The sequence below is a fragment of the Syzygium oleosum genome, unplaced genomic scaffold (genome assembly GCF_021117445.2).
Source record: "Syzygium oleosum isolate NSW1041296 unplaced genomic scaffold, Sole_v2.1 Sole_v2.10, whole genome shotgun sequence".
In the NCBI taxonomy this organism is placed as follows: Eukaryota; Viridiplantae; Streptophyta; class Magnoliopsida; order Myrtales; family Myrtaceae; genus Syzygium; species Syzygium oleosum.
This window is the reverse complement of record NW_026607494.1, coordinates 10,343,705-10,355,695: the sequence shown is the minus strand read 5'-3', so window position 1 is coordinate 10,355,695 and position 11,991 is coordinate 10,343,705.

Genomic DNA, 11,991 nt, shown 5'->3' with positions numbered 1-11,991 from the left:
CACCATCTTCCAAAAGCAGATGGGATTTGCTTTGGCCATGACATCGTGACTCTTAAGCCCTTTCCGTTCCAGATGTGAGGGCAAGCAAGATATCTTTGCAGTGACTTGGAAATAATGAGACTTACACTGGAAAATATGGAAAATCACACACGAATTCTCACGTTTTTTCTTCGTGTGATCCATTGTGTCCACCACATCAGTCCATCCATTTTTTTTTTCTCATTACTGATCTTTTCGAGGACCACGTGGTTGACCGGGTTGGTTAAGGTTTATTTCCAAGGGATATGGAACCCTTTGGTCACGTTTGAACTTCTAGTCGCTCCTCCATCTCAAGAAATCCTTATCCAATTCTCTTTTTACTTTATTTCCTCGTTCTTTTTCTTTACGTTGTATCAAACGTAAGCTTACATCCTCTTTAGTCGGTCCAAATCCCCAAACCAAAATGAAAAATTAGGAAAAGTATATTCACTTGACAATCAGATGATTTGGTCAAGCTGATTTCGCTACCTCTATCTATATTGGCCTGGCAACCGCAATCCATAGGACCAACTCCCTTCCTTAACAAAAGATCTCTGGAAGAAGCAGCTCCGACCTTACAAAACCACAAACTTGGTTAGTTTGGTTAAGTTCGATTTATCGATCCTCACTTCTTCTTATCACTCCTAGTTGTAGGTTCCTCTTGCAAGAGACTGAAAGTAATAAACAAAATGGGTGTTTATCGTTGACTCGCTATAAATTCGTCCTTACCAAACCGAGGATGTGGTAGAACAATCAGGATGAAAAACTTGCAGAATCAATTGTTTGGTTTAATCCTAATGTTCCTAAAGTTTGGGTTGATTTCTTGAACGAGTTGCACGCTAATGATAGACTCAGCCGATGTTGTTCTGCAAGCTGCACTTGTTATCTATGTGATGCTCGTCTTGAATATGGGAGAAGTACCAAAAAGGTCATAAACCTATTGTAATTGTGTCAATTCAGTCAAAAACCATTTTTTTATGCCAAGTAAGCTCTCAACATTTTGCGTTTGTGCCAATTCAGCCTATCCAGTTAATTTTGGTATGAAATTGCTGACATAGACGCCGGCCGTCTTACGTGACACGACCGACGCTAACGTAGATATTTTTAAATACTATTTTAATTATTTTTGAATTATTTATTATTATTTTTCTTTTATTTTGCGCTTTTTTACTTGTCTTTCTCTTTCCTTTTTTTTTTTCCATTCTCTTCTTCCTCTAGCCAGTCGCCGGACCTTAGCGCCCTCAAACAATCCATCGATCACCGTCCCATCCCTCTTGGTTTTCTCTCTCCCTTCTTCCGATTCTCATTCCATCTAGCGATGGATTGCTTGAGGGCATTGATGTCGGTGAGGTCGACCTTGCCAGCCCTCGCCTCTCACCGGTCACTGAGGTCTGACGATCGGCTAGAGGAAGAAGAGAATGGAAAAAAAAAAGAAAGAGAAAGAAAAGTTAAAAAAGGAAAAAGAAAATAAATAAATAAATTCAATAAATTATTAAAATATTATTTAAAAATGTCCACGTCAGCGCCGATCGCACCATGTAGGACGGACGACGTCCATGTCAGCGATTTCCGGTCAAAATTGATCGGATGGATTAAATTGGCATAAATACAAAATGTTTAAAACTCAATTGGCTAAAAAGATTTATGACTTTTTTGGTGACTCTTCCTCTTAAATCTTGGTGTCAACTTTCCTATGAGTGTTCTTTCCCTTAGTTCAGGGACACATCTGTTCTCTTTGTGATGCTGATAGGGCTATTGGATGTGGGGGTATTGAATTTCAATGGGCTTTTCAATGCCTCCATGGGAGAACTTTTTTCGAAAACTCTACTAGAGCTTTGCTTGGAATGGGGCAATCTTCTATAGTTAGATTGAAAGGAACTCTGTGCTTCATGATAGTTCTTCCCCTCTGCTAATCAAGTGATTAGTTTTATAATACTTGCTGTTAGAACTCAAATGTACCATTTTATCATCGAACATAAGCTGATATTGTCTCATCAACGCCAGAGACTTTGCGGCCGTTAGGGCGATCGATGTGTTGTTGCTGTTGTCTAAGCTGCAATGAGGTGGTTGCTGGGCTTGAGTTTTTTTTTCTTTTGCTGGGCTTGAGTTGACTCTGCTGGATGTAGTGTAGCCATATAAGTGGAAGGCGATTCTGATTCGTCGGGCAATGGGAAAGTTTTCTTCTAAAAGAATCTTTTGCGTCAGCATGGTGACGTCTTGGAGTGGAAAATTGTGGCCTTATCTTAACACTTTTTGTCTTGGCCCTTTGAAAAAAGGAAAAGTAAGGGAAAAAGAAAAGAGGTGAAAAAACTTTTACGATGGCCTTTTGGAAAAAGGATAGGCAAAAAAACAAGGAAAAGGAGAGAAGATGGAAAATTGTGGCTTTATGTTACATTTTTCCTGGCGCCTTTTGGAAATAGGAAAAGTAAGGAGGATAGGAAAAGGAAAGAAGATGACACCTGAAATCCCAAGGAAATGAAAATCAAGTCCATTTGAACGGTTGATTGGAGACCCTTGACAAGATTACGTGGGATCCACGTCACGTGCATACGTTAGTCCTTAGTAATCAAAAAATGCTCAAAATAAAATTGGATTTCTTAATCTATCTTGATACTAAAATGGTTTAAGTTGGTTAAAATTGTTATGCCTTTTTCGTCTACTTGTTGTATTTTGGGTTGTCATAAATTAATGCATAGAAAGTTAATTAGTACAGCCGTGTCTTCTTATCAAGAGACGTAATGTATGACTATTGGTTCAATTCATGTATGTCTAAATTCCCTTTATACGAATAGTCATGCAATATAATACAACCAAAACTTCCACATGCAACGCGTGGCTACTCACTCTTCGCATGAAAGGGTGGAATCATCCTGGCATCAAGAGGGAACGAGAGGCCACGGTGCTCTCTACCTTTTCTATTTCTCGTTTACACTTCAATAACAAGTGGGATTAGAACTAGGAGTAGGAGTTGGAGTTCCACAACGACGCCTTCACGGGATACGAACCCCGCCTTCACCCCCTCCGATGACTTCTCCGCCGACGCTCCCCCTCCCTCCGTCGCAGAGGGCAATGTCTTGTTTTTTTTTTAATATTTAAGCTCCATTTATTTCGCGAGAAATGAAAAATTTGAAAAATATTTTCTTAAAAATGATAGCTTGTGTTACTTAAAATAATTAGTCAATGAAAAAAAGTTTTAGTACCGACAACAATTTATGTTGAAATATTTCCATGGAGGATGAAAATATTTTTTGTTTATTTAATTTTGTAATCGATACAAGCGATCACTTTCAGAAAAATATTTTTTAAATTATTTATTTTCCTCGAAATAAATAGAGCCTTTTTTTCTTCCTTTTTCCGGTTGTTTTGTTGGGTTTGGTGTAAACGTAATTTGATCTTTTGTGTTTTGGTTTCCTTTCTAACTTTGATGAGTTTGCTTCTCGTTTCTTGTGATTAGTGCGTCGTAATAGTGGTGTTGGAGACAACATTGGATCCTTCACACGTAATATTAATTGGTTATTTGAGACCAATCACATCTATCAATCACACATCAAGAAGGTAGCTGGGATCACATAAAAATGAGATTGATGATTACGCAAAAATGAAATTTACTCATTCGACCTAAAGTACATGCATTCTACTTGTTTTTGCCCTCTACCGTTCACCTCTGCGAAATTAATAAGGTGAGTCCATAACCTTTCCTGGGCACAGTCCCTCCATAGATTTTCACTATTGGATCAAAGAATAGAGAATCACATCTGTCCATCTTAAAATTTATTGAATGACTGAGAATTATTGAAAGATATATATCTGTTACATTTTAATCCAACAATACCTAGTGGAGACTATGGCCCGAACCTACTAATGACCATAACAGTGAGAGTATAGTGCAGAAGGTTGGCCATTGGATGCTTCAAGAATGAGATAGCTTCTCAGATTGCCGGTGGCTTGGACACAATCATACATTTTAGCTGCCTTGTCCATGATGTGTCAAATGCCTTTCCTATCAATAGACGTTATTGACATCCAATTCACAATATCCCAATTGCTTCTTGGATAGTAAGTGGATCGTTTTATATGTAAATGTTGATTTCCGTTTGTGCTACTTTAGCAGTTACGCTTCGTTATAAATGAGGAAGGATTTGGTTTTTCTGTAACTCTGAATTTCTGTGGATGTTTAATTTCATTGCTTTTATTCTCTGAAAGCATTATCTGATTCTTCTGCTTAGAGATTGCGTTGTATTCCTCAGCGACAACAGTTGCACTACCAGTAATTCAACCTTGTGCACCGGAAATTCCCCCAAAATTATTCATAACCATCACAATTTCAGGAATTTAATAAAACTCTTCGCAAAGTTGACAACTGCTGCATCCCACTCTTTTTCGGCATCCAACGGAAAAGAAATTCATTGAAAAAAGAAACAAAACAAATGAACTAAAACAGTACAAAAACATTTTGAGCTTACCAGCAGCAGAGGAGCTTTTCAAATGGTGGGGTTGAAACAAGAATATGAGCTGGTTTCTTTTGCACAATGTGAGAGTACTCAATGGGTGATGCTCAACTAATCGTCTCAGTTGAGATGAGTGAAATTTGTGTATATTACTTGCATTGAACTACAAGGCCAAGTCCCTTTATATAGGGAAAGAATGAACAGTAAACCTAAATGAATGAACAGTAAACCTAAATTACATATTATGTTTAACATCCCCCCGCAAACTCAAGATGAGTTGAAACAAGTCAACTGGAGTTTGGAGAGAAGATCTAAGAAGCGCCCAGGTGGATGTGTCTTTGTGAAGATATCGGCAATCTGATTAGCTGATGAAGTAAAGACAAGTCGTAGAGTGCCACGAAGAACATGAGAGCGGATGAAGTGACAATCTATCTCAATGTGTTTGGTGCGTTCGTGGAAAACATCATTATGTGCAATTTGGATAGCACTGCGATTGTCGCAACGAAGGATTGTCCCACTATGATGACGGACTCCCATATCTTCCAGTAGCCATCGCAACCATAATAACTCCGATGTGGTATCAGCAAGAGCTCGATATTCAGCTTCTGTACTAGAACGAGCAATAGTGGATTGTTTCTTGCTACGCCAGGAGATAAGTGAAGTGCCCAAGAAAAAACAATAACCCGTAGTGGAACGACAATCTTGAGGGTCACCGGCCCAGTCAGCATCTGAATAGGCAGTCAACTCCAATGTCGAATGAGCAGAAAAGTGAAGGCCATGAAATAACGTACCCTTGACATAGCGAAGAATACGAAGAACTGCAGCAAAGTGAGTTGTACGAGGCGTTGTCATGTACTGGCTGACAGTATGAACAGCATGAGCGATGTCAGGGCGAGTAACAGTGAGATATATAAGACTACTAACTAGCTGTCGATAGAGGGTAGGGTTTTGGAGAGGAGTCCCATCACCGGCATCAAATTTGGCATTGATCTCAAGAGGGGTCGCAACGACCTTGGTGTCCGTGAGTCCTGCTCGAGAAAGAAGATCAGTGGCATATTTGGCTTGTGAAAGATAATATCCGGATGTGTCTGAAGTAACCTCCAAGCCTAAAAAATAACTAAGTTGTCCGAGATCCTTCATCTCGAACTGTTGACCAAGATAATGCTTGAGTTTTGAAATTCCGGGACGATCATCTCCAGTAATAACCATATCATCGACATATAGAAGCAGGAGAATAGATCCACGAGAAGTATGTTGAACAAAAAGAGCGTGGTCATGGGGACTAGATTTAAAGCCAAGAGATGCCATGGTGGAGCTAAACTTGGAATACCATGCACGAGGAGATTGTTTCAATCCATATAATGCACGACGTAATCGACACACTTGGTGGGAAGAATGAGTGTAGCCAGGAGGAGGTACCATATAAACTTCCTCGGTGAGATCGCCATTTAGGAATGCATTTTTGACATCCATCTGAAATGCAGGCCAACGCTTAACAGCAGCGACAGCAAGAAGACTGCGAACAGAAGTAAGACGTGCAACGGGGGCAAAAGTCTCTTCATAATCAATGCCATATTCCTGAGTGAAGCCTTTTGCAACGAGGCGAGCTTTATAGCGGTCCACAGTACCATTTGCTTTTGTCTTAATCTTGTACACCCATTTACAACCGACAGCGGACTTACCAGGAGGCAGAGCAACTAAATCCCAAGTATGAGATTTGTCTAAAGCTCGTAACTCATCTACCATTGCCTTCTGCCAAAGAGGGTTAGTACTAGCTTCTCTGTATGTGCGAGGTTCATGAAGGGAAGCTATTGTAGAATAACAATGGTAATCTCGAAGCCAAACAGAAGGTTGACTTACTCTGGTGGGGTGACGATCAGAGGATGAAGGAATGACCTCAAGAACCGGTTGGAAAACACCGAAAACCGGTCAGGAAATGGTCAAACCGGCCGAAAAACCGGTCCGGTCAACGCCGGTCAACGGGAGGTCAACGACCGGTGGCGGTGACGTGGCGGTGACGTCAGCTGGAAGCGTGGGCCAGGCTCGTGTCGGGCTCGTGCCGGCGTGGGCCAGGCGCGTGCCGGCGTGGGCCAGGCGCGTGCCGGGCACGTCCAGGCATGTGTAGGCGCGTGCCGGCGCGTGGATCTCACGCGCAAAGGCTTGGAGCGGCGCGTGAGGGCGCATTCGATGGAGGAATGCGGCGAAATTTGGCTGGCCGACTCGACTGAGGGCGGTGAGTCGTGGGTTGGTGTTGGTTTTTGGAAAAACACGGCGGAGGATGTCCAAAACACCGGTGAACAGCGGTGAACGGCGGTGGACTTCCTGAGTCGAAGGCGCAGTGGCGCGGGGCGGTGCGTGCGGCGGCGTCCGGCGACCGTTGATGATGAAATTTCAGGATGTGGGTCGCCCGAGGGCGGCGAGTCTGCTGGTGGTCTCGGTTTTCCGAAATGAGCAGCGGAAGTATGCCGAGCAGCTGAAAAACTTCGGTCTTGTTGGAGAACCGGGACGGCGCGGCCGTGCGGCGGCGTCGTGGCGAGCAGAGACGAAAAGACTTCGGTCTTGTCGGAGAACCGGGACGGCGCGGCCGGTGCGGGCTGGCGTCGTGGCGGCCACGGGGTGGCGAGACTCAATGGGCGCTCCTCGGGTAATAACGGCTCGATACCAAGTTGAGATGAGTGAAATTTGTGTATATTACTTGCATTGAACTACAAGGCCAAGTCCCTTTATATAGGGAAAGAATGAACAGTAAACCTAAATGAATGAACAGTAAACCTAAATTACATATTATGTTTAACAGTCTCAATAGGCGGAGGACTCTCGAGCACGGACACTGCGACCGACGGGGTAGAGAATGTGTGAAACTTTTTCCTTGATTATTATGGGTGACACTTGAATGTTTGCCAATAAGTCAAATATACATTTTTGTAATAATAAATAATTTAAAAAACCTTAGCCCTCGAAAAGTGAAACTAGACCCATATTGAATAGCAAGCCTCAGTTCATCTCTCTCTCCCCTCTAACAAGATGGTGGAGAGAATGACATCAAGCTCTCAGGATTGAAGCTCGAAGAAAAGACTGAGAAGTTGCAGGGCTTGTAGAACTCATCAACGGTGGTTAGGAATAGCAACAAACGGAACAAACTTGATGATTATAGAAATCCATCAACCAAGAACCGCACCTACATGGTCGTTTCGTATTTGATTAAATCTAAATATGACTTTGATTCTTTCTAGATTTGCCTTTTTATCTCTGTTTCGTTTTAATTTCTTCCCTTCTCTCATTGTCTTCCGAATTCCATTTCCATTGGCTGTGCTTTAATGGAGGAATAAAGTTTGCCAGGAAGGTGTGTGATGGAATGACGAAGCTGGACTCTGTTTCGAGGAGTACCTGTTGAAGATGGAGATGATCTGTGACTCCGCAGTGGTGACCTCAAGGTTTGGACCAGTGACTGAGCGAGAGTGAGTATCTCCAAAACGGAGGCTCAGAGAAACTTGCTGACCGTGCTGCTCTTCATGCTGACGATATGCAAACTTATTCAACACGTTAAGAACTGCTTGCTGTACTCTGTCCTCGTTGCTGAATCTCGCCGGCGGCCGCCTCCATACCACGCCGCAGCACCACCAGTCACACTTCTGCCTAGTGTGCGCCATCGCCGCCACTTCTACCATGTTGTTTCTATTCCGATTGACCTTTAGAATCGATGGCATGTTCAGGTCTTCTTCACTGCTTTGTTCTTCTATCAGGCTTTGTATTTCTTACGTGTCATATTCCACTCCGTATGGGCTGTTGAGGGAGATAAATGGGTTGCAATCAATACTAAGTGTGCAAAGTTAGATGGGTTTGAAAAGAATTTACGAATGGACACCATCTTCTTATCCTACCATTTGCTGATTCAAACATCCATAGCTTTTGTTACTCTTAAGGAGAAATTTAGGAAATGGCTTGGATAAGATGTGCAGGGAGATTCTCGTTTGGATTGATTTGCTCTACTCTCGGTTACGTGGGTCTCATCTTAAAAAAAATAAAATAAAATTCTGCAAGTCAAGGTTTGACTCGTGTTAAATGGCCAGCTACTTGCATTCATTCTCTTCTGAACCGCTAACACTTTAGTCCTAAACCTTTTACATTTATGTCAATTTAGTCCATTAAGAGAATTTTGGCCAGCCGGCGCTGATGTAGACGCCAGTCAGTGCGGGCCATCCGGCCAATACTGACGTGGTAATTTTTAAATATATATTTTTTATTTTTTTCGAATTTATTTATTCTTTTATGTTCTTTTTCCTTTTTTTTTCTTTCCCTTTCTTTTTTTTTTCCTCCATCTTCATCCTTTGGCCGTTCGTCGGGAAAGGGCTAGCGAGGTCAGCCTCGCCGGCCACTGGTGAGGCTCGAACTCGCTGGAAACTAGAGAGATCGTCCTCGCCCAGCCACTGGTAAGGCTCATCCTCGCCGTTGCTCGCGAGGTCGAGCCTCACCCATGCATGGCGAGGCTCGTCGACTACTGGTGAGGACAAGGACGAGGACGAGCCTCCCTAGATTTGGTGAGGCTCGAACTCACCCCCCACTAGCGAGGTCGGCCTCACCCAGCAACGGCGAGGTCAAGCCTCGCTAGGGGCAGGAGAGGCTCGCCCTCTCTAGCGGCCGGCAGGGCCAACCTAGCTGGGCCTCGCCTCTGGCCGGTCGCCAGCCGGTTCCGACGATTAGCTAGAGGTTGAAGATGAAGGGAGGAAAAAAAAGAAAGGGAAAGAAAAGAAAGAAAAAAGAAAAGAAAAGAAAAGAAAAGATAAATCAAAAAAATTTTAAAAACTACCACGTTAGCGTTGGCCGGCCAAAATTGACTGAATGGACTAAATTGGCATAAATACAGAAGATTTATGACTAAATTGACACAATTGCAATAGGTTTATGATTATTTTGGTAATTTTCCCTTCTTTTCTATGGGGTGTTCAAAGGGTCATAATCTTATTTCATGAAGTACACAAGTGTCTGATACCCAGTCCCTAATGGCAGGAACATCCGGAACAATCGAGGGCCTCATCAAAGTGGGGATTTCTGGTAAGGGAGTCAGAAAATTTCATCTTCACACCTTCTTCGTCGCCGGACTCGGGGATCAACAGGCAACAAATGAAATTATTTACTCATCGCTTTGCTGATTTAAAGAAACGAAGTGCAGGCCGTGTGCTATAGGGTGGCCGTGAGGTGGTGATGCGATGGTGCCGAGGTCATCCGCGGTGGGTGGCAAGGGGAGAGAGAGAGAGAAGAGTACAAACTCAGAGATAACAAAAAGAGTAGGGCTCCGTTGTTAGGGGCAACAGCTGGAGTAGGGTAACAGAGCTCACAATGGCCAAAGGTGTGGGGCGGCGCCCTACGGCGGCAAGTGATGGTGGGCGGGGGAGTGTACAATTTGGAGAGGTGGATGTTGGGGTTTCTGGTTGGTGATATGAGAATTACCGTGTGCTTGGTTTTTTTCGAAGGGAGGGTGACCAGGAATTTAACTCACAAAATTGTGATATAAAATTTCATTTGAAAGTACAACTTTGGGGAGAATTATAAGAACAAAGGAAAAGATAAATAACTATGAAATCTGTAAACTGGAATATAGGAATTTCTACAATTCGAAAAAATTAAATGATAATAACCTCGTTGAAGTTTGAAAAGATTTGTGTGATGACCTGAACTCAAAATCCGAATTCAAACGCGTTACTCAATCATTAATTATAACAAAAAGGGAACAAAGCAATTGCAAAGTCCTTAATTCCTCAAAATTACAAAGATTATTCTTGTTCAACAAGCCCAAAACCTAATCCAGTACATATACACGTTCCAAAATTACAAAACTAATAAATGGTACATTAATAGTTTGACATGTAAATATAAAAGAAATCAAAAGTGCACTTATATGGTTAAAAAGATAAGTTGAAAATCAAAAGTTTTTTCTTTAGTTAGGTTTAAAAATAATAAAATAAAGAGGAAAAACTAACCTATGTAAAAATATTTTGTTTTGAAAGCTGAAGGGAGGGAACATTGCTGGAAAAAAATGACAAAAAAGAACAAAATGTTGGAGGCGCTAGAGTTGACGGTTTGATTGACATGTCGAGTTCTACCGGGGACGCTCGTGGGCTTTTTTCTTGGTATCCCGCGTTAAATGTACTAAAAGAAGATACATACATATATATATATATATATATATATATATATATATATGAATGTTTTAATAAGGATACCGAGTAGAAAAGGGGGGAAAGCAAAAAATAGTAGGAACTCGCTTTTTAAAAGGAAATCGATGGAAGATTGTGAAGAGTTTCTCCTAGAAGGGACTGCCATAATTGGAATATACGACCTCCGAGTAAAATAAGGTCCCATATGCATCATATCGCAAGATGGATCAGCCGTTTCCGATCAACAGTTAAGTCAGGAAAAAAGTCGCAAGTACTGGAGCAAAGATTGATGAGAATTAGAAGGTCGATTCTCATTCCCCTAGCCTCTTTATTAGGGAAAATTCCAAATAATTGCCCGAAGTACCTTCATTTTCTTAAATAAAGGCATGAAGTGGACATTGTATCAAATAAGGATTTGAAATGCCTTCATTTTTTCAAATAAGAGTCTGAAGTGGATCTTGTCTCAAATAAAGGCCTAAAGTGGCCATATCAATCTCAAATAAGGACCTGACCTAGTTGGCCAAAGGGTATTTTTCATTTTTTACTTTTTTAAACTTTTTTTTAAACTTTATTTTCCTTTTTTAATTTCTTTTTTCCTTTTTCTATTTTTTTCTTTTCCTTTTCTTTTTTTTTTTCCTCTCTTCCCTCCGCTGGCCATTGCCGGGGCTGGTGGAGGTCGCCCTTGCCTGGGCAAGCAAGGCTAGGTAGGGAGAGGGTTGCCCTCGCCGGATCTGGTGAGGGTCACCGTCACTTGCGCTGGGCGAGCGAAGGCGACCCTCGCCGTTGCCAGCCCAGGCAAGGCAACTCTCACCCGACGTCGGTGAGGGCAATTCCTCTCTCGACGCAAGCTGGACAGCCCTCACCCGACGCTGGTGAAGGCGGCCCTTGCCTGAGGCCAACAGAGGTCGCTGGCCAGGCGTAACAACGTTTAGGGAGGGAAGAAGAAAACGAAAAAAGAAAAAGGAAAAGAAAAGGAAAGTAAAAAAAATAAAAATATACATACTTCTAATTTTTTTGACTAAAATACCTCTTCTTCGACGACGGAATAGTCACCAACTGGCCAAAGCTCCTTATTTGAGACGAGTTGGCCACTTCAGGTCCTTATTTGAGACAATATCCACTTCGTGCCCTTATTTGGAATTTTTCCTCTTTATTATGTACTTAATTGACTATCACTAATTCTGAATTATTCAAAGGAAAAAATTACTCCGAAAGCAATTAATACCTGCATGTTAACACGAGTATGGCAAGCAAAAAACTTTGATGTTAACACGAGTATGGCAAGCAAAAAACTTTGACGGGCAAGTGTTGGATACATTTCAAGTGAAAACAACCACGCTTCTGCTGCAAACTCGAATGAAATTAAGGGC